Genomic DNA, 21,732 nt, shown 5'->3' on the forward strand with positions numbered 1-21,732 from the left:
TGTGCCTATCCAGATCATTCTTAAAGGTCGCTAACGTACCTGCCTCAACCGCCTCACTTGGCCGTGCGTTCCAGGCCACCACCATCCTCCGTGTAAAAAACTTCCCCCGCACATCCCCACTGAACCTTCCCCCCTCCTCACCTTGAACCTGTGCCCCTTGTAATTGTCATTTCTGCCCTGGGAAAAAGCCTCCAACTTTTCACCCTATCTATACCCCTCATAATTTTGTAAACTTCTATCAGGTCGCCCCTCAGCCTCCGTCTCTCTAGGGAGAACAATCCCAGTTTATTCAATCTCTCCTCATAGCTAATACCCTCCATACCGGGCAACATCCTGGTAAACCTTTTCTGTACTCTCTCCAAAGCCTCCACGTCCTTCTGGTAGTGCGGTGACCAGAATTGGACACAGTATTCCAAATGTGGCCGAACCAACGTTCTATATTTTACTCAAGAGAGTAGTAAGGGCGTGGAATGCCCTGCCTGCAACAGTAGTGGACTCGCCAACACTAAGGACATTCAAATGGTCATTGGATAGACATATGGACGATAAGGGAATAGTGTAGATGGGCTTTAGAGTGGTTTCACAGGTCGACGCAACATCGAGGGCCGAAGGGCCTGTACTGCGCTGTAATGTTCTATGTTCTATATAACTGTAACATAACTTTAGGGCTTTTATACTCGATACCCCGTCCTTTGAAGGCAAGCATGCCATATGCTTTCTTCACCACCGTGGTGGCACAGTGGTTAGCACTGCTGCCCCACAGCCGTTTCATCAATGACCTCTCTTCCATCATAAGGTCAGGAATGGGGATGTTGGCTGATGACTGCACAATGTTCAGCACCGTTCTCCTCCGTTACTGTAGCTGCCCACGTCCGAATGTATCAAGACCTGGACAACATTTCTGTTGGGCTGAGAAGTGGTCAGTTACATCTGTGCCACACAAGTGGCCAAGTGACCATCTCCAACAACGTGCAATCTGACCACTTCCCCGTGATGTTCAATGGCATTCCCAGCACGGACTTCCCTACTCTTAACCAGGACCACCGAACGGAAAACCCGCGAGAGACAGAAACTCCCCACCTGAGTCCCCGGAACCTGTCCACATCTCTACACGAGTTAGGAAACCCTGCTGGTGTTAAGTGTGAGAATTTTCCAACCGCAACACTGGTTTCTCTTGGTGTCTTTTTTCTGATATTGAAGTGAAACGTTTGCGGAAACAGTGAGAACTCAAACCTCCCTTTCATTAAACAGAAATAAAAGTATTAATTAAATGGGCAGCACGGTAGCACAAGTGGATAGCACTGTGGCTTCACAGCGCCAGGGTCCCAGGTTTGATTCCCCGCTGGGTCACTGTCTGTGCGGAGTCTGCACGTCCTCCCCGTGTCTGCGTGGGTTTCCTCCGGGTGCTCCGGTTTCCTCCCACAGTCCAAAGAGGTGGATTGGCCATGATAAATTGCCCTTAGTGTCCAAAACGGTTAGGACGGGTTATTGGGTTACGGGGATAGGGTGGAAGTGAGGGCTTAAGAGGGTTGGTGCAGACTCGATGGGCCGAATGGCCATCTTCTGCACTGTATGTTCTATGTAAAGTATAGAAAGATCATGAAACACTACAGAGAGTTTGTGAGATTGTGTGTTTGAGTGTGTGTGTGTGGTTGAGTGCGAGTATGTGTGTGCGTGTGACAGTATGTGTGTGAGTGTGTGGTTGAGTGCGAGTATGTGTGTGCGTGTGACAGTATGTGTGTGAGTGTGTGGTTGAGTGCGAGTATGTGTGTGTGTGTGACAGTATGTGTGTGAGTGTGTGGTTGAGTGCGAGTATGTGTGTGCGTGTGACAGTATGTGTGTGTGTGTGTGTGGTTGAGTGCGAGTATGTGTGTGCGTGTGACAGTATGTGTGTGAGTGTGTGGTTGAGTGCGAGTATGTGTGTGCGTGTGACAGTATGTGTGTGAGTGTGTGGTTGAGTGCGAGTATGTGTGTGCGTGTGACAGTATGTGTGTGAGTGTGTGGTTGAGTGCGAGTATGTGTGTGCGTGTGACAGTATGAGTGTGAGTGTGTGGTTGAGTGCGAGTATGTGTGCGCGTGTGACAGTATGTGTGTGAGTGTGTGGTTGAGTGCAAGTATGTGTGAGTGTGTGGTTGAGTGCGAGTATGTGTGTGCGTGTGACAGTATATGTGTGAGTGTGTGGTTGAGTGCGAGTATGTGTGAGTGTGTGGTTGAGTGCGAGTATGTGTGTGCGTGTGACAGTATGAGTGTGTGTGTGTGGTTGAGTGTGAGTATGTGTGTGCGTGTGACAGTATGAGTGTGAGTGTGTGGTTGAGTGCGAGTATGTGTGAGTGTGTGGTTGAGTGCGAGTATGTGTGTGCGTGTGACAGTATGAGTGTGTGTGTGTGGTTGAGTGTGAGTATGTGTGTGCGTGTGACAGTATGAGTGTGAGTGTGTGGTTGAGTGCGAGTATGTGTGCGCGTGTGACAGTATGTGTGTGAGTGTGTGGTTGAGTGCGAGTATGTGTGTGCGTGTGACAGTATGAGTGTGTGTGTGGTTGAGTGTGAGTATGTGTGTGCGTGTGACAGTATGAGTGTGAGTGTGTGGTTGAGTGCGAGTATGTGTGAGTGTGTGGTTGAGTGCGAGTATGTGTGTGCGTGTGACAGTATGAGTGTGTGTGTGTGGTTGAGTGTGAGTATGTGTGTGCGTGTGACAGTATGTGTGTGAGTGTGTGGTTGAGTGCGAGTATGTGTGCGCGTGTGACAGTATGTGTGTGAGTGTGTGGTTGAGTGCAAGTATGTGTGAGTGTGTGGTTGAGTGCGAGTATGTGTGTGCGTGTGACAGTATATGTGTGAGTGTGTGGTTGAGTGCGAGTATGTGTGAGTGTGTGGTTGAGTGCGAGTATGTGTGTGCGTGTGACAGTGTGAGTGTGTGTGTGTGGTTGAGTGTGAGTATGAGTGTGCGTGTGACAGTATGAGTGTGAGTGTGTGGTTGAGTGCGAGTATGTGTGAGTGTGTGGTTGAGTGCGAGTATGTGTGTGCGTGTGACAGTATATGTGTGAGTGTGTGGTTGAGTGCGAGTATGTGTGAGTGTGTGGTTGAGTGCGAGTATGTGTATGCGTGTGACAGTATGAGTGTGTGTGTGTGGTTGAGTGCGAGTATGTGTGTGCGTGTGACAGTATGTGTGTGAGTGTGTGGTTGAGTGCGAGTATGTGTGCGCGTGTGACAGTATGTGTGTGAGTGTGTGGTTGAGTGCGAGTATGTGTGAGTGTATGGTTGAGTGCGAGTATGTGTGTGCGTGTGACAGTATGAGTGTGTGTGTGTGGTTGAGTGTGAGTATGTGTGTGTATTGATGCGACCATCAATTCATACGAGACGATTAGTGGAAGTGAACAGTGGTTTTAATAAGCTAGGTCTGTGCCTGCCTGCGACTGCTCTGTACTGAGTGCCGCCTACAGGCTGCAGGTTTATATACCACCCCCGAGGGGGCGGAGCCACAGGCGGAGCCCACAAGGGCATCAACATAATACAACAGAATACAGTGGTGAATTGTAGCAGCAATACGTTCACCACATGTATGTGAGAGTGTAACAGGTCCTCAGTGCTGTGAGGCAGCAGTGCCAACCACTGTGCCACCGTGCTGCCCCTATGTGTGAGTGCATATGTGAGAGTGTGTGTTTGAGTCTGAGTATGTGTGTGTATGAGTGTGTGTTTGAGGGTGAGTGTGTATATGAGAGTGTGTGTTTGAGTGTGAGTGTGCGCATGTGTGTGTATGTGAGAGTGTGTTTGAGTGTGACTATGCATGTGTGTGTGTATGTAAGCATGTATGTTTGAGTGTGAGTATGTGTGCATGTGAGTGTGTATGTGAAAGTGTGTGTTTGAGTGTGAGTATGTGTGTATGTATATGAGAGTGTGTTTGAGTGTGAGTATGTGTGAGTGTGTATTTGAGAATGTATGTTTGAGTGTGAATATGCATGTGTGTGAGAGTGTGTTTGAATGCGAGTACGCGTGCATGTGTGTGTATGTGAGTGTGTGTTTGAGTGTGAGTATGTGTGAGTGTGAGCATGTGTATTTGAGAGTGTATGTTTGGCTGTGAGTATGTGTGTGCAGACATTGTGTGTATTTGAATGTGAATATGTGTGTATTTGAGTGTGAATGTGTGAGTGTGAGAATATGTGTGTGTGTGAGTGGATGGCACAGTTGTGTGTGTGTGATTGAGTGTGTCAATGAGTGTGTATGCGTGTGAGTGCGTGAATGTGAGTATGTGTGTGAGTGTGTGGGTGAGTGTGTTTATGTGAGTGTGTGTGAGTATGTGTGTGTGATTGAGTGTGTGTGTGCATGCATGTGCGTGCATGTGTAAATATGTGCATGTATGAGTGCATGCAAGTGCGTGTGTGAATATGTCAGTGTGTGAGTGTGCGTGCGTGAGTGTGCATGCATGTGAGTGTGTGCGTGTGTATGTGCATGCAAGTGTGTGTGTGAGTGTATGTCAATGTGTGTGAGTATATGCGAGCGAGTGTGTGTACGTGTGTGTGAGTGCATGTGAGTATGTGAGTACATCTGAGTGTGCGTGTGTGTGCGTGCAAGCGTGTGTGAATATATGCGTGCATGTGAGCACTTGCGAGTGTGTGTGTTTGTGCATGCCAATGTGTGTGTGTATGTGAATGCGAGTGCGTGTGTGTATGTGCGTGTGTGTGAGTACGTGCGAGTGTGTTTGTGTGAGTGCATGCCAATGTGTGTGTGTAGTACTTACGTGCGAGTGTGTGAGTAGTATGTGCGTGCAGAGTGTGTGTGTGAGAGTATTTGCATGCGTGTAAGTACATAGGGTGAACTACAGGGTTGGGCATGGAACCCTCTCTCTCAGGACTGACACAGTTCGAATGGCCAAGCAGGTAGTGTGCGGAGGTAGTGCCTCTGTATGGTAAACCGCTGTTACACCTTTATTAGGTGATGTAAGGTAGGACCTGTACTACAGGTTTGCCGGGAGTCCCTGCCTGCTGGCTCCGCCCAGTAGGCGGAGTATAAATATGTGTGTCCTCCATTCAGCAGCCATTTCACCAGCTGCTGTGGGAGGCCACACATCTTCGAGCAATAAAGCCTCAGTTGTATCCAACTGTATCTGTATCTAGTCTTTGTTCAATTGATCGTGCATCACTCTGGCGGGCTCGATTCAGCACCCTGTGACAGGAGACACTTACTTCACCAGAGGAGGGGAGAAAATGAGTGGCACGGGGGCTGGGGAGAGAGTGAGAGTGGGGGAAACACTCTTCGAGTATTGAAAGCTCTCCCTAACCAGCGGCATGATAACAATGGGCTGAGTGGTTCTCCGTCGGTACTCAGGCGCCAGCTTGTATTATTAGGACAATCTTTTCACATCTTCAGCTGTCCTGATTCTACCCCCCACTCCCCCACCCCCACCGGTCCACCCATATTATTCCAGCAAATGTTTACTGCACAATTGCCAGCGAATGGATCAGTGACACAAGTGTGCAGAGCATCACAGGCTATTTACAACCCAGCCTCTCCACAATCTCTGTGTCTCTTCCCTGCCAATTGTGTCCTTAACTGATGGGACAGGTCCTGCGAGCAAGCACACTGTGCGCGGTCGGTTACTGTCGGCATGTGGCTCCTCTGGCAGTCAGACATGTCCTCCGGCACGTAGAGTGCTGCATTTGGCCGATAGCCCACCTTCCTTCAGAGGAGCTAACCTAGGTTTCCTGCCTTGTAGCGTCGAGGATGAATAACAAAAGGCTCGAAACCCTGGAAAGTGTAGCCTCCGGACCTGGACTCCCCCAAGTGCGCGTTGACCTGACCAGATGTGTCTTCCTCCGGCAATGGTTACACTAGATGACCCCGCGTTGAACTGAAAGGTTGACTTGTCGGTGTTTATTGATGGTTCAGAGACAAAGGAACGTCTGGAACGTTTACTTCAGTGAATGTGGCGTCTCTCTGGGTGGTTGCAATGCTGGGGACAGGCACCAGTCGCACCGGGTTTGACCCTAGGCTACCTCATGGCCCTGTGGTCTGTGGATCACGTTCTATTCAATATTATTTAGAGAGGAGGCAGGGTGGCGTCTGTTACACTATCAACAGAAGTAATGAAAACACCAAGAAACGTGCTTTCGTTTTTGACTCTGTCTTCTTTCCCCCCCGCGCTGTTCGAAACAACGAGCGACCAACACGCTGATGCGTGGCCCTCAGACCCAGGGTCTCAGTTTAGGGGCCCAAAGGTCATGGGTTCAAACCCCACTTCGGAGGCTCCGGCACATTGGTGGACATTGCCGGTGCCAAGCGAGCGTTGCACTGTCGGAGGTGTCCTCATTCAGATGGGGGGGGCTGCTGGAAGGGTGCGCAGGCGGGATTGGGGCATTGAGGCAACAATCATATCATCCGTGATCTTTACCGAGTAGCGGAGCAGCCTCGAGGGTCCGAACGGCCTGCCTCTTGCTTCACGGCCCCTGACTCCTCCTGCAGTCAGAGGCAGGGATGAAAGGGGGGGGGGGGGATGGGGGCATGGATGGATACCTCCAAGGGGCACGGCTAGTGGACGCCAGCCAACCACCCACTCCAAACCACCATCCGCCTGGGTGAATGGTCTTGGCTGACCTAAAGGCCCAGGTGGTTAGCGTTTCTATGCAGCCAAGGCAACGTTTTTTTCTATGGGGACTTGTGGGTGATGGAGGCAAGGCCAATAGTGCCTGAGTGAGGGTTGTTCACTTTGAAAGAAAGAATGAGAAGGCGGATTATTCATAGAATTTACAGTGCAGGAGGAGGCCATTCGGCCCATCAAGTCGGCACCGGCCCTTGGAAAGAGCACCCTACCCTATGCCCACACCTCCACCCTATCCCCGTAACCCCACCTACCCTTTTTTGGACACTGAGGGCAATTTAGCACGGCCAATCCACCCTAACCTGCACATCTTTGGACTGTGGGAGGAAACCGGAGAGCCCGGAGGAAACCCACGCACACACGGGGAGGACGTGCAGACTCCGCACAGACAGTGACCCAAGCCGGGAATCGAACCTGGGACCCTGGAGCTGTGAAGCAACTGTGCTAACCACTGTGCTACCGTGCCGCCCCATTATTATTCAAATAGAGAAAGGCATGGTAGCATTGTGGATAGCACAATTGCTTCACAGCTCCAGGGTCCCAGGTTCGATTCCCCGCTGGGTCACTGTCCGTGCGGAGTCTGCACGTTCTCCCCGTGTGTGCGTGGGTTTCCTCCGGGTGCTCCGGTTTCCTCCCACAGTCCAAAGATGTGCAGGTTAGGTGGATTGGCCGTGCTAAATTGTCCTTAGTGTCCAAAATTGCCCTTAGTGTTGGGTGGGGTTACTGGGTAATGGGGATAGGTGGGGTTACTGGGTAATGGGGATAGGGTGGAGGTGTGGGCTTGGGTAGGGTGCTCTTTCCAAGAGCCAGTGCAGACTTGATGGACCGAATGGCCTCTTTCTGCACTGTAAATTCTATGATCAACTTCTATGATCTATGGCTGTAGAAAACTGTAGCTCAGAGGGACTTGGGGGACCCTTGTTCATGAAAGCAGACAGGTTCAATAGGGAGTAGGGAGGCAAATGGAAGTCTGCCTTTATTTCAAGGGAGCTGGAGTGTAACAGTAAAGAGGTGTTGCTGCAAATGTACAAGATACTAGCGAGGCCACATTTAGAATACTGTGTACTATCCTGGTCCCCTTATTTAAGGAAAGATATATTATCATTGGAGACGGTACACAGGAGGTTTACTAGGATGATCCCAATTATGGAGGGGATGCCAAATGAGGAAAGATTAAACAGGTTGGGTCTGTTCTCCTTGGAGTTCAGAAGAATGTGAAGTGAATAAGGATGGCACGGTGGCACGGTGGGTTAGCACTGCTGCCTCACGGTGCCAGGGTCCCAGGTTCAATTCCGGCCTCAGGTGACTGTCTGCGCGGAGTTTGCACGTTCTTCCCCGTGTCTGCGTGGGTTTCCTCCGGGTGCTCCGGTTTCCTCCCACAAGTCCAAAGATGTGCAGGTTAGGTGGATTGGCCTCGCTAAATTGCCTCTTAGCGCCCCGAGATGTGCAGTTTAGGTGGGGTCACGCGAATAGGGCAGAGAATTGGGCATAGATAGGGTGCTTTTTCGGAGGGTCGGTGCAGACTCAATGGGCCGAATGGCCTCCTTCTGCACCATAGGGATTCTACGATAAGGACAAAAAAGGCCGGTTTCCTCCCACAGTCCAAAGATGTGCAGGTTAGGTGGATTGGCCATGATAAATTGCCCTTAGTGTCCAAAAGGTTAGGAGGGGTTAATAGGGTTTCGGGGATAGGGTAGAAGTGAGGGCTTAAGTGGGTCGGTGCAGACTCGATGGGCTGAATGGCCGCCTTCTGCATTGTATGTTCTGTGTTCTGTGTATGCCGGGAAGCCTCTGGTTTTCCATTGTTAAGAAGAGAGTGCGGAGCTTCACTCTCACAGCCCTGAAACGCCCAAGCTACAGTGCTGCTCGCCTCTCACATGACATGACAGATTTAACTCTCCCCACAGATCACATCCGGGCAGCAGCAGGAGATGTAATGGCTTCGGGTGGCACAGTGGTTAGCACTGCAGCCTCACATCTCCAGGGACCCGGTTCGATTCCCGGCTTGGGTCACTGCCTGTGCGGGAGTCTGCACGTTCTCCCCGTGTGTGCGTGGGTTTCCTCCGGGTGCTCCGGTTTCCTCCCACAGTCCGCAGGTGCTCAGGTTTGGGTGGACTGGCCATGCTAAATTGCCCTTAGTGCCCAAAACGTTAGGTCAGGTTACTGGGTTACGGGGATAGGGTGGAGGCGTGGGCCTAGATGGGGTGCTCTTTCCAAGGGCCGGTGCAGACTTGATGGGCCGAATGGCCTCCTTCTGCTCTGTGAATTCTATGATCCTGAACGCCCTGCGCAGACATCACCCTCAGATGTCAGCACACGGCGAGTGGCCGGTAGTGGTGTCTGAATGATGGCCAGTGCTTAATAATGCACTTGTAGGGTTATTGAGGGGGGGGGGGGGGGGGCTGCCTCAAACAACCCAGGTCGCAGCACGCGCACCCCAATTACTGGGCCGGCCCGTAAAATCCAGGACGGGCTGATCACCATGGTGACGCCGGGCCCCACAGCAATGTGGTCGCCTCTGAAGATGAGCAGGTCAGGGCGGATTGGTCGCACTAAATTGGCCCTTAGTGTCCAAAGATGTGCAGGTAAGGTGGGGCTATGGGATAGGGCTGGGGGGGCGGGGGAGCGTGCCGAGGTAGAGACTCGATGGGTTGAATGGGCTCCTATCGCACTTTAGGGATCCTATGGATGGACTGCCCTCTGAATAGGCCGAGGGAGTCACTCAGTTGAAGGACATTTAGGGATGGGGCTGAAATATGCAGGCCTCGCCAGCCACGCCCACACCTCATGAGGAAAAAGAAAATGGCGGCTGTTCTGAGCATTTCCAGAATTTTCTGTCTCCATGGCAGGTTTTCGGCGTCCGCAGTATCCTGCTTCGCGATGGCTTCAATGACCCAGCTAGCTGCCGTCAATCATCAACAATGCTTTTGAAGGGCTGCCGACCTGCTTGGCTCACATCCCCTGTTTACCAAGCCGACTATCCCTATCCCTACAGAGAGATAACCCTTGTTTGCTAGCTATCGACCGCGTAGCCCCAGACTGGCCTACACGAGACCAACCGGATTAATAATCTTTATTAGTGTCACAAGTAGGCTTACATTAACACTGCAATGAAGGTCCTGTGAAAATCCCCTAGTCGCCACATTCCGGCGCCTGTTCGGGTACACTGAGGGAGAATTCAGAATGTCCAATTCACCTAACAAGCCCGTCTTTCGGGACATGGGAGGAAACAAGAGCACCCGGAGGAAACCCACGCAGACACGGGGAGAACGTGCAGACTCGCACAGACAGTGACCCAAGCCGGGAATTGATCCTGGGACCTTGGTGTTGTGAAGTAACAGTGCTAACCACTGTGCTACTGTGCTAGAGGGGGTACAGAGATAGGGAGGGGTGTAGGGGCTGGAGGAGTTTACAGAGATAGGAAGGGGGTGTAGGGGCTGGAGGAGGGTACAGAGATAGGGAGGGGGTGTGGGAGCTGGATGAGGTTGCAGAGAAAGGGAGGGGGTGTAGGGACTGGAGGAGGTCACAGAGATAGGGAGGGGATATAGGGGCTGGAGGCGGCTACAGAGATCGGGAGGGGTGGTGTTGGGGCTGGAGGCGGTTTTAGAGATAGGGAGGAGTGGGGTGTAGGGGCTGGAGGCGGTTACAGAGATAGGGAGGGGGATGTAGGGGTTGGAGGTGGTTACGTTGATAGGGAGGGGGGTGTCGGGGCTGGAGGAGTTTACAGAGATAGTGAGGGGATGTAGAGGCTGGAGGCGGTTACAGAGATAGGGAGGGGTGGTGTTGGGGCTGGAGGCGGTTATAGAGATAGGGAGGGGGGTGTAGGGGCTGGAGGCGGTTACAGAGATAGGGAGGGGGATGTAGGGGTTGGAGGTGGTTACGGGGATAGGGAGTGGTGTGGGAGCTGGAGGAGGGACAGAGATAGGGAGGGGTGTGGGGGCTGGAGGAGGGTCAGAGATAGGGAGGGGGTGTGGGGGGCTGGAGGAGGGTCAGAGATAGGGAGGGGGTGTAGGGGCTGGAGGAGGGCACAGAGCTAGGGAGGGGGGTGTAGGGGCTGGAGGTGGGTCAGAGATAGGGGGGTTGGAGGAGGGTCAGAGATAGGGAGGGGGTGTGGGGGGCTGGAGGAGGGTCAGAGATAGGGAGGGGGTGTAGGGCTGGAAGAGGGCACAGAGATAGGGAGGGGGATGTAGGGGTTGGAGGTGGTTACGGGGATAGGGAGGGGTGTGGGGGTTGGAGGAGGGACAGAGATAGGGAGGGGGTGTAGGGGCTGGAGGAGGGTCAGAGATAGGGAGGGGGTGTAGGGGCTGGAGGAGGGCACAGAGCTAGGGAGGGGGGTGTAGGGGCTGGAGGTGGGTCAGAGATAGGGAGGGGGGTGTAGGGGTGGAGGAGGGCACAGAGATAGGGAGGGGGATGTAGGGGTTGGAGCTGGTTACGTGGATAGGGAGGGGTGTGGGGGTTGGAGGAGGGTCAGAGATAGGGAGGGGGTGTGGGGGGCTGGAGGAGGGTCAGAGATAGGGAGGGGGTGTAGGGCTGGAAGAGGGCACAGAGATAGGGAGGGGGATGTAGGGGTTGGAGGTGGTTACGGGGATAGGGAGGGGTGTGGGGGTTGGAGGAGGGACAGAGATAGGGAGGGGGTGTAGGGGCTGGAGGAGGGTCAGAGATAGGGAGGGGGTGTTGGGGTTGGAGGTGGTTACGGGGATAGGGTGGGGTGTGCAGGTTCAAGGAGGGACAGAGATAGGGTGGGGGATGTAGGGGTTGGATGTGGTTACGGGATAGGGAGGAGTGTGGGGGTTGGAGGAGGGACAGAGATAGGGAGCGGGATATAGGGGCTGGAGGAGGGTCAGAGATAGGGAGGGGGTGTAGGGGCTGGAGGAGGGTCAGAGATAGGGAGGGGGTTTAGGGGCTGGAGGAGGGTCAGAGATACGGAGGGGGGGTGGGGGCTGGAGGAGGGACAGAGATAGGGAGGGGGGTTTAGGGGCTGGAGGAGGGTCAGAGATAGGGAGGGGGGTGTGGGGGCTGGAGGAGGGACAGAGATAGGGAGGGGGTGTAGGGGCTGGAGGAGGGTCAGAGATAGGGAGGGGGGTGTCGGGGCTGGAGGAGGGCACAGAGATAGGGAGGGGGTGTAGGGGTTGGAGGAGGGACAGAGATAGGGAGGGGGATAGGTGCTGGAGGAGGGTCAGAGATAGGGAGGGGGTTGTCGGGGCTGGAGGAGGGCACAGAGATAGGGAGGGGGTGTAGGGGTTGGAGGAGAGACAGAGATAGGGAGGGGGGTGTCGGGGCTGGAGGAGGGCACAGAGATAGGGAGGGGGGTGTAGGGGCTGGAGGTGGGTCAGAGATAGGGAGGGGGGTGTAGGGGCTGGAGGAGGGTCAGAGATAGGGAGGGGGTGTAGGGGCTGGAGGAGGGCACAGAGCTAGGGAGGGGGGTGTAGGGGCTGGAGGTGGGTCAGAGATAGGGAGGGGGGTGTAGGGGTGGAGGAGGGCACAGAGATAGGGAGGGGGATGTAGGGGTTGGAGCTGGTTACGTGGATAGGGAGGGGTGTGGGGGTTGGAGGAGGGTCAGAGATAGGGAGGGGGTGTGGGGGGCTGGAGGAGGGTCAGAGATAGGGAGGGGGTGTAGGGCTGGAAGAGGGCACAGAGATAGGGAGGGGGATGTAGGGGTTGGAGGTGGTTACGGGGATAGGGAGGGGTGTGGGGGTTGGAGGAGGGACAGAGATAGGGAGGGGGTGTAGGGGCTGGAGGAGGGTCAGAGATAGGGAGGGGGTGTTGGGGTTGGAGGTGGTTACGGGGATAGGGCGGGGTGTGCAGGTTCAAGGAGGGACAGAGATAGGGTGGGGGATGTAGGGGTTGGATGTGGTTACGGGATAGGGAGGAGTGTGGGGGTTGGAGGAGGGACAGAGATAGGGAGCGGGATATAGGGGCTGGAGGAGGGTCAGAGATAGGGAGGGGGTGTAGGGGCTGGAGGAGGGTCAGAGATAGGGAGGGGGTTTAGGGGCTGGAGGAGGGTCAGAGATAGGGAGGGGGGGTGGGGGCTGGAGGAGGGACAGAGATAGGGAGGGGGGTTTAGGGGCTGGAGGAGGGTCAGAGATAGGGAGGGGGGTGTGGGGGCTGGAGGAGGGACAGAGATAGGGAGGGGGTGTAGGGGCTGGAGGAGGGTCAGAGATAGGGAGGGGGGTGTCGGGGCTGGAGGAGGGCACAGAGATAGGGAGGGGGTGTAGGGGTTGGAGGAGGGACAGAGATAGGGAGGGGGATAGGTGCTGGAGGAGGGTCAGAGATAGGGAGGGGGGTGTCGGGGCTGGAGGAGGGCACAGAGATAGGGAGGGGGTGTAGGGGTTGGAGGAGAGACAGAGATAGGGAGGGGGGTGTCGGGGCTGGAGGAGGGCACAGAGACAAGGAGAAGGTATGGGGGCTGGAGGAGGGAACAGAGATAGGGAGGGGAGTGTAGGGGCTGGAGGAGGGCACAGAGATAGGGAGGGGGGTGTTGGGGCTGGAGGAGGGCACAGAGACAAGGAGAAGGTATGGGGGCTGGAGGAGGGCACAGAGATAGGGAGGGGGAGGTAGGCGTTGGAGGAGGGACAGAGTTAGGGAGGGGGTGTAGGGGCTGGAGGAGGGTCAGAGATAGGGAGAAGGTATGGGAGCTAGAGGAGGACACAGAGATAGGGAGGGGGGGTGTCGGGGCTGGAGGAGGGCACAGAGATAGGGAGTGGGGTGTCGGGGCTGGAGGAGGGACAGAGATAGGGAGGGGGGTGTGGGGGCTGGAGGAGGGACAGAGATAGGGAGGGTGGTGTCGGAGCTGGAGGAGGGACAGAGATAGGGAGGGGGTGTAGGGGCTGGAGGAGGATGGATCTTCACTGCATCTTTCCGCTTGCCCCAGCGAAGGGAGTCATAGGAACAGGAGGTGGCCATTCAGCCCCTCACGCCTGTCTCGCCATTCAATGAGATCATGTATGATCTTGGCCTAACTCTATATACCTGCGTTTGGCTCATATCCCTCAATATCTTTGCTCACCAAAATTCGATCTCAGATTTAAATGGAACAACTGATCCAGCATCAACTAATGTCAGGGAGGGATGTCCGAGGTAGGTTCTTTACTCAGAGAGTGGTTAGAGTGTGGAATGGACTGCCTGCTGTGATCGTGGAGGCGGGCACTTGAGGAACTTTCAAGGGGTTATGGGATAGGCAGATGGAGCACACCAGAACGACTGGGAGTGGAATCGCTTGAGCTTGGTTTCGGATAATGCTCGGCACAACATCGAGGGCAGAAGGGCCTGTTCTGTGCTGTACTGTTCTATGTTCTATGTTCTAATGTTTGTGGGAGAGAGTTCTAAACCTCTACCAGCCTTTGAGTGAAGAAGTTCTTCCTAACGCCTCTCCTGAACGGTCTGGCCCTAGTTTTTAAGACTGTGCCCCCTAGTTCTAGAATCTCTAACCAGTGGAAATAGTTTATCTTTATCTACCCTGTCTTTCCCTGTTAATATCGTGAAGACTCCTTAAACCTCATAAATTCTAGAGAAAACAGGCCTAATTTGTATAATCTCTCCCTCATAACTTAACCCCTGAAGTCCAGGCCGAATGTCTATCCCTCCCTCATCAACATCAAGCAAACGGGCGATCTCGTCACTATTACATCGCTGTCTGTAGGAGCTTGCGGTACGCATATTGGCTGCTACGTTGCTGACATTCTACCCACATGGGTGACTACCTTACGTGAGCCCCCAATTTGTTATGGGCCAGGGTTTAGAGAACCCCAAATTGTACCATGGAGTTCACCTGACCCACAACTAGATTGTGGTATGGGGAGCACACGGCCCACTCTTCAGGTGTGGGACAGCAGAAATGGAAAAGTATTTTTAAAAGCAAAACAATGTTTATTCTATGAACTCAGGTTAACCTTTTTGAAACAAACAGTGAACATCTTAGCAACAATTAATTCAAATACAACCCCCAAAGAATACAACACTAAGTAATCCTTAATAACTTCCCAAACAACATCCAGAAGACAGAAGAAACACCTTTTATCAGAAGCACATCAGGTTTACATTCACTACTGAGAACATTCATAATTCTGAATTCACCAAATGATCAAGAGACAGTCTTTTGATGGCAGAGAGAACAGCAGTACACCTGCTCTGTCTGGCTTCAGCTCCAACACTGAAAACAAAACTAAAGCACACCCTGCAGCAAAACCTAAAACAAAAGTAAAAAGCTGACAGACAGCCCAGCTCCACCCACTCTCTGACATCACTGATAAACACCCATTTCTTAAAGGTACTCTCACTACAGATACTTATATACACACCCATTTATAAACACCCATTTCTTAAAGGTGCTCTCACATAACACCTCTATGCCCCCAGCCTCAGCCTAAGTGGAATTATATTTCTGAAGAAACAAAGAAAAATAGGAGCAGGAGGAGCCCATTCGGCCCTTCGAGCCTGCTCCGCCACTCATCATTTTAAGAGATAAAGAGCCCCTTCTTCCAGTTGTTAAGAAGATTGATGTTGATAACATGCTTCGCCTTCTCTCACGTAATTAGGGGGTGGTCGACGATGGGATTTATTATTTTACATTGGAGCCCAAAGTACCTCCATTGGTTCGAAAATAATAATCTTTATTAGTGTCACAAGTAGGCTCATATTAACACTGCAGTGAAGTTACTGTGAAAATCCCCTCGTCGCCACATTCCGGCGCCTGTTCGGGTACATGGAGGGAGAATGTCCAATTCACCTAACAGCACGTCTTTCAGGACTTGTGGGAGGAAACTGGAGCGCCCGGAGTAAACCCACGTAGACACGGGGAGAACGTGCAGACTCCGCACAGACAGTGACCCAAGCCGGGAATCGAACCTGGGTCCCTGGCGCTGTGAAGCAGCAGTGCTAACCACTGTAAAAATATTCCGTATGTGGTGCAGTGGATGTGACAAGTGCCATATAAATGCAAACCTTTCTTTCCCTCTTCTTGATAATCCCTCTGACTGGTTTTGTTGAACCTATGCCTTAACCCAGTGAGTTACCGTGGTTTCAGGGTTCGGCCTACCGTCAGGCTCGGTTTCGACTTTGAGCGGTTTTGAGGCCCAGTTAGATTAAGGATGGTTGGAGTTGGGTTTGGGGTTGTAACTTTGAGCGGTTTCGAGGCCCAGTTAGATTAAGGATGGTTGGAGTTGGGTTTGGGGTTGTAACTTTGAGCGGTTTCGAGGCCCAGTTAGATTAAGGATGGTTGGAGTTGAATTTGGGGTTGTAACTTTGAGCAGTTTCGAGGCCCAGTTAGATTAAGGATGGTTGGAGTTGGGTTTGGGGTTGTAACTTTGAGCGGTTTCGAGGCCCAGTTAGATTTAGGATGGTTGGAGTTGGGTTTGGGGTTGTAACTTTGAGCGGTTTCGAGGCCCAGTTAGATTAAGGATGGTTGGAGTTGGGTTTGGGGTTGTAACTTTGAGCGGTTTCGAGGCCCAGTTAGATTAAGGATGGTTGGAGTTGAATTTGGGGTTGTAACTTTGAGCGGTTTCGAGGCCCAGTTAGATTAAGGATGGTTGGAGTTGGGTTTGGGGTTGTAACTTTGAGCGGTTTCGAGGCCCAGTTAGATTAAGGATGGTTGGAGTTGGGTTTGGGGTTGTAACTTTGAGCGGTTTCGAGGCCCAGTTAGATTAAGGATGGTTGGAGTTGGGTTTGGGGTTGTAACTTTGAGCAGTTTCGAGGCCCAGTTAGATTAAGGATGGTTGGAGTTGGGTTTGGGGTTGTAACATTGAGCGGTTTCGAGGCCCAGTTAGATTAAGGATGGTTGGAGTTGGGTTTGGGGTTGTAACTTTGAGCGGTTTCGAGGCCCAGTTAGATTAAGGATGGTTGGAGTTGGGTTTGGGGTTGTAACTTTGAGCGGTTTCGAGGCCCAGTTAGATTAAGGATGGTTGGAGTTGGGTTTGGGGTTGTAACTTTGAGCGGGTTCGAGGCCCAGTTAGATTAAGGATGGTTGGAGTTGGGTTTGGGGTTGTAACTTTGAGCGGTTTCGGTTCGGAGTTGACCATCCTCAGCGATTGACATTTTTGTTTTGATTTGCAACAGAATTTCTCTTAAAAAGGGCAGAACCTCTCCATAGAGGGACGAGGCAGGGATGTCCTCTGTCCCCGTTATTGTTTGCACTGGCGATTGAGCCCCTGGCAATAGCATTGAGGGGTTCCAGGAAGTGGAGGGGAGTACTCAAGGGAGGAGAGGAACACAGGGTATCTCTTTACGCGGACGATTTATTGGTGTATGTGGCGGACCCGGCGGAGGGGATGCCAGAGATAATGCGGCTACTTGGGGAGTTTGGAGAATTTTCAGGATATAAGCTGAACATGGGGAAAAGTGAGCTGTTTGTGGTGCATCCAGGGGAGCAGAGCAGAGAAATAGAGGACTTACCGCTGAGGAAGGTAACAAGGGACTTTCGCTACTTGGGGATCCAGATAGCCAAGAATTGGGGTACATTGCATAGGTTAAACTTAACGCGGTTGGTGGAACAGATGGAGGAGGACTTCAAGAGATGGGACATGGTATCCCTGTCACTGGCAGGGAGGGTACAAGCGGTTAAAATGGTGGTCCTCCCGAGATTCCTCTTTGTGTTTCAGTGCCTCCCGGTGGTGATCACGAAGGCTTTTTTCAAAAGGATTGAGAAGAGTATCATGAGTTTTGTGTGGGCCGGGGAGACCCCGAGAGTGAGGAAGGGATTTTTGCAGCGTAGTAGGGATAGGGGGGGGCTGGCGCTACCGAGCCTGAGTGAGTACTACTGGGCCGCCAACATCTCAATGGTATGTAAGTGGATGGGAGAAGAGGAGGGAGCGGCGTGGAAGAGATTGGAGAAGGCGTCCTGCAGGGGGACTTGCCTACAAGCCATGGTGACGGCGCCGTTGCCATTCTCACCGAAGAAATACACCACAAGCCCGGTGGTGGTGCTACTCTGAAAATTTGGGGGCAATGGAGACGGCATAGGGGAAAGACGGGAGCCTCGGTGTGGTCCCCGATAAGAAATAATCATAGGTTTGCTCCGGGGAGAATGGATGGGGGATTTGGAACATGGCAAAGAGCAGGAGTAACACAATTGAGAGATCTGTTTGTAGATGGGACGTTTGCAAGTCTGGGAGCGCTGACCGAAAAATATGGGTTGCCCCAAGGGAATGCATTCCGGTATATGCAACTGAGGGCTTTTACGAGGCAACAGGTGAGGGAATTCCCGCAGCTCCCGACGCAGGAGGTGCAGGACAGAGTGATCTCAAAGACATGGGTGGGGGACGGTAAGGTGTCAGACATATATAGGGAGATGAGAGACGAGGGGGAGATTATGGTAGACGAGCTGAAAGGGAAATGGGAAGAAGAGCTGGGGGAGGAGATTGAGGAGGGGCTTTGGGCTGATGCCCTAAGTAGGGTAAACTCATCGTCCTCGTGTGCCAGGCTAAGCCTGATACAATTTAAGGTGTTACACAGGGCGCATATGACTGGAACACGGCTTAGCAAATTTTTTGGAGTAGAGGATAGGTGTGCGAGATGCTCGAAAAGCCCAGTGAATCACACCCACATGTTCTGGTCATGTCCGGCACTACAGGGGTTTTGGGTGGGGGTGACAAAGGTGCTTTCGAAGGTAGTGGGGGTCCAGGTCGAACCAAGCTGGGGGTTGGCTATATTTGGGGTTGCAGAAGAGCCGGGAGTGCAGGAGGCGAGAGAGGCTGATGTTTTGGCCTTTGCGTCCCTAGTAGCCCGGCGCAGGATACTGTTGATGTGGAAGGAAGCCAAGCCCCCGGGCGTGGAGACCTGGATAAGTGACATGGCAGGGTTTATAAAGCTGGAACGGATTAAGTTCGCCCTAAGGGGATCGGCTCAAGGGTTCACCAGGCGATGGCAACCGTTCGTCGAATACCTCACAGAAAGATAGAGGGAATGGAAAAGAAGAAGACAGCAGCAGCCCAGGAAGGGGGGGGGGGGGGGGGGGGAGGAACCAGAGGGATTCTCAGGGATGTTAATATATAAGTATAATATGTATAGGTTGTTGTTATAGATAATTGTATATTGGACTGTTAAAACATATTTTTGGAGAATATTTATCTGGGACAAGGCAGTTGCCATTTAGTTTTGTTCTTGTTTTTGTTTATATATTATTTAATTCTTGTTTATAAAACTGGCCATTGTTATTTATACTGTGATATTACTGTGTAAAGGATACACAATGTACTGTGATGGTTGGCCAAAAATTTTCAATAAAATATTTTTTTAAAAAAGGGCAGAACCTGAATTAATGCGTTGGACTCGCACCCCCGGCGCGCTGATAGGTCTGTCAGCGCTCACGATCGAGGCCAATTAAAGAATTTACAATGACTTGAACTGCGTTGGAAAATTGAACTGTGCCAATCAGCAGCTGTGGGACCGGGGGGGGGGGGGAGTCATTCGGAGGGGCTCGCTTTGGCAAAGGGTGGATGGTTGGGGTGGTGGGCGGGGGGGGCGAGCGGGCAAACACGACGGCGAATCTTCGCAAAAGCCTCAGCATTCAGGAGGTTAACTGACCATCCACCGACAGATTTGGGGAGATATGTCCTTTGTCACTCTCAGCTGGCTGAAGTCCACTAGTTCTCACACACACGTACCGCAGCAGGACCTCTGGTTTCAGTCTCGTTAAGCAAACAAAAGCTCTGATGGGATTAACCTTTGACCCCCCGGGGTGAGCCAGGCTATCGAGAGTTGACAATCACAGGCGCCGTGCTTTGTTGAATGACGCCTGACAGAAATGCGACTGCGGAATGCCAAACATGTGGCTGCTACGGGACCCTTGACAATGATTCCTACCACTGACACCCAGACATGGTGACTCTGTTCCATTGCCTTTGTCCTCCGCAACCCCCCCACCCCCTCGCCCCTTCCCACCGCCCACAGCGCTGGGCCCAAAGTGGAATAAACTTTTAAGAGATAACAGCCGCCCACCTTGTCTTCCAAAACATCCCAGCTGTGCAAAAGATTAATGTTTCTGACGTGCTTCGCTCAGCCCATGGCATTCGGAAGGGAAGAGGGGTGGGGGTGGCGGGGGGAGGGGGGGGGGGCAGAGGGGAGTCGCTGGTGAGGAACAATGCAACGTATTATTTATGGGACAGGAAAATTCACATCTCAGAAACGTCAACAAAGGATTGGAACCAACTGAGAGAAGGCATCGGTAAGATGTCACATTGTGGTATTTATTTACAGCAAAACTTTATATAGCACCTTTGAACGTAATTCAACATTGCAGAGCCCAACACAGCAGTGGAATTTGACACCACGCCACATAGGGAAATATTAAGATCAGATGCTGGAGACGTGGCCGCCAGTGTTTGAATAATTCAAACTGGGGATGCACAAGAGGGCAGCACGGCGGCACAGTGGTGAGTACGGCTGCCTCACAGCGCCAGGGTCCCGGGTGATGCTCAATCAATTACTCTCGAGACAAGGTGAGTCATAACTAATCGGCTTTAATCTGCTAGAACTGTACCCAGCAGCTTCGATACAGAAAGTGAAGGCTGCTGGGACGGCATTGGTTCTTATACCCCGCCACTCAGGGCGGAGCTATGTACGTTAGCCAATAGTAGACTCTTAGGTCTAGCCAATGGTCATCCACCTCTCAGGTAGTGCAATACCTGGTATTACCACACCGGGTTCGATTCCCCGCTGGGTCACTGACTGTGCGGAGTCTGCACGTTCTCCCCGTGTGTGCGTGGGTTTCCTCCGGGTGCTCCGGTTTCCTCCCACAGTCCAAAGTTGTGCCGGTTAGGTGGATTGGCCATGATACAAGTGCCCCTTAATGTCCAAAGATGTGCAGGTTAGGTAAGGTTACGGAGATAGGGCGGGGGAGTGGGCCTAGGTGGGGGTGTTCTTTCAGAGGGCTGGTGCAGACACGATGGGCCGAAAGCCCTCATTCTGCGCTGTAGGGATTCTACGGGAGCGGCTAGACTGCCCTCACCTCAGAAGGTTGTGGGACTGGAGGTAGGAGGGAGGCCGAGCGAGTCTTTGGAGGGACTTGAAAACACCGATGAGAATTTTAAAAGCCAGGAGCAGTGTAACTGGGAGCCAGTGTTGGTCAGCGGGTGCAGGGGTTGATGGGCGTTTTCTGCGAGCGCGGATGCGAGGACTGAATTAAAAGCAGAAGACACCGGAAATACTCGGCAGGTCATCTGTGGAGGGAGAAGAGCTAACGTTGCAGGTCAAGAACCTAGTCTCAGGCCCCCAGTCATCCTGTTGTCAAAATGTTTTGGTCACATCTGTGCATCAATATTTGCAGTTGTAGGGGACAGCATGGGCACGCAGTGGGTTAGTCCTGCTGCCTCACGGTGCCGCGGTCCCAGGTTCGATCCCGGCTCTGGGTCACTGTCCGTGTGGAGTTTGCACATTCTCCCCGTGTCTGCGTGGGTTTCGCCCCCACAACCCAAAGATGTGCAGGGTAGGTGGATTGGCCACGCTAAATTGCCCCTTAATTGGAAAAAATGAATTGTGTACTCTAAATGTATTTTAAAAAATATTTGCAATTGCAAATGACTATGTCAACCATTCTTTGTATCAATTGTCACAATGTAGTTTAAGGCTTTGAGCAATAGGTGGCTCTGCAGAGTAAATCTCTGAAATCTGTCTCCCGACCACGTTGTTTAGTTAGATCATAGATCATAGAATTTACAGTGCAGAAGGAGGCCATTCGGCCCATCGAGTCTGCACTGGCTCTTGGAAAGAGCACCCTATCCAAGGTCAACACCTCCACCCTATCCCCATAACCCAGTAACCCCACCCAACACTAAGGGCAATTTTGGACACTAAGGGCAATTTAGCGTGGCCAATCCACCTAACCTGCACATCTTTGGACTGTGGGAGGAAACCGGAGCTCCCGGAGGAAACCCACGCAGACACGGGGAGGATGTGCAGACTCCGCACAGTGACCCAAGTCGGAATCGAACCTGGGACCCTGGAGCTGTGAAGCAATTGTGCTATCCACAATGCTACCGTGCTGCCCCAAAGACTCGTCGACTGATTAATTTACAATTAATATATTGAAAGTCTTGTTTAGCCTTCGCTTCCCATGCGTAACGCCCTTTACTTCTTGTGGCTTGGATTTTCTGATCTTAATTTGGTTTCTGCTGATACAGCTGACCCTGAATGACCAGCCGTTCTACCACTGAT

This window comes from Scyliorhinus torazame, chromosome 31 (genome assembly GCF_047496885.1).
Source record: "Scyliorhinus torazame isolate Kashiwa2021f chromosome 31, sScyTor2.1, whole genome shotgun sequence".
NCBI classification, from domain to species: Eukaryota; Metazoa; Chordata; class Chondrichthyes; order Carcharhiniformes; family Scyliorhinidae; genus Scyliorhinus; species Scyliorhinus torazame.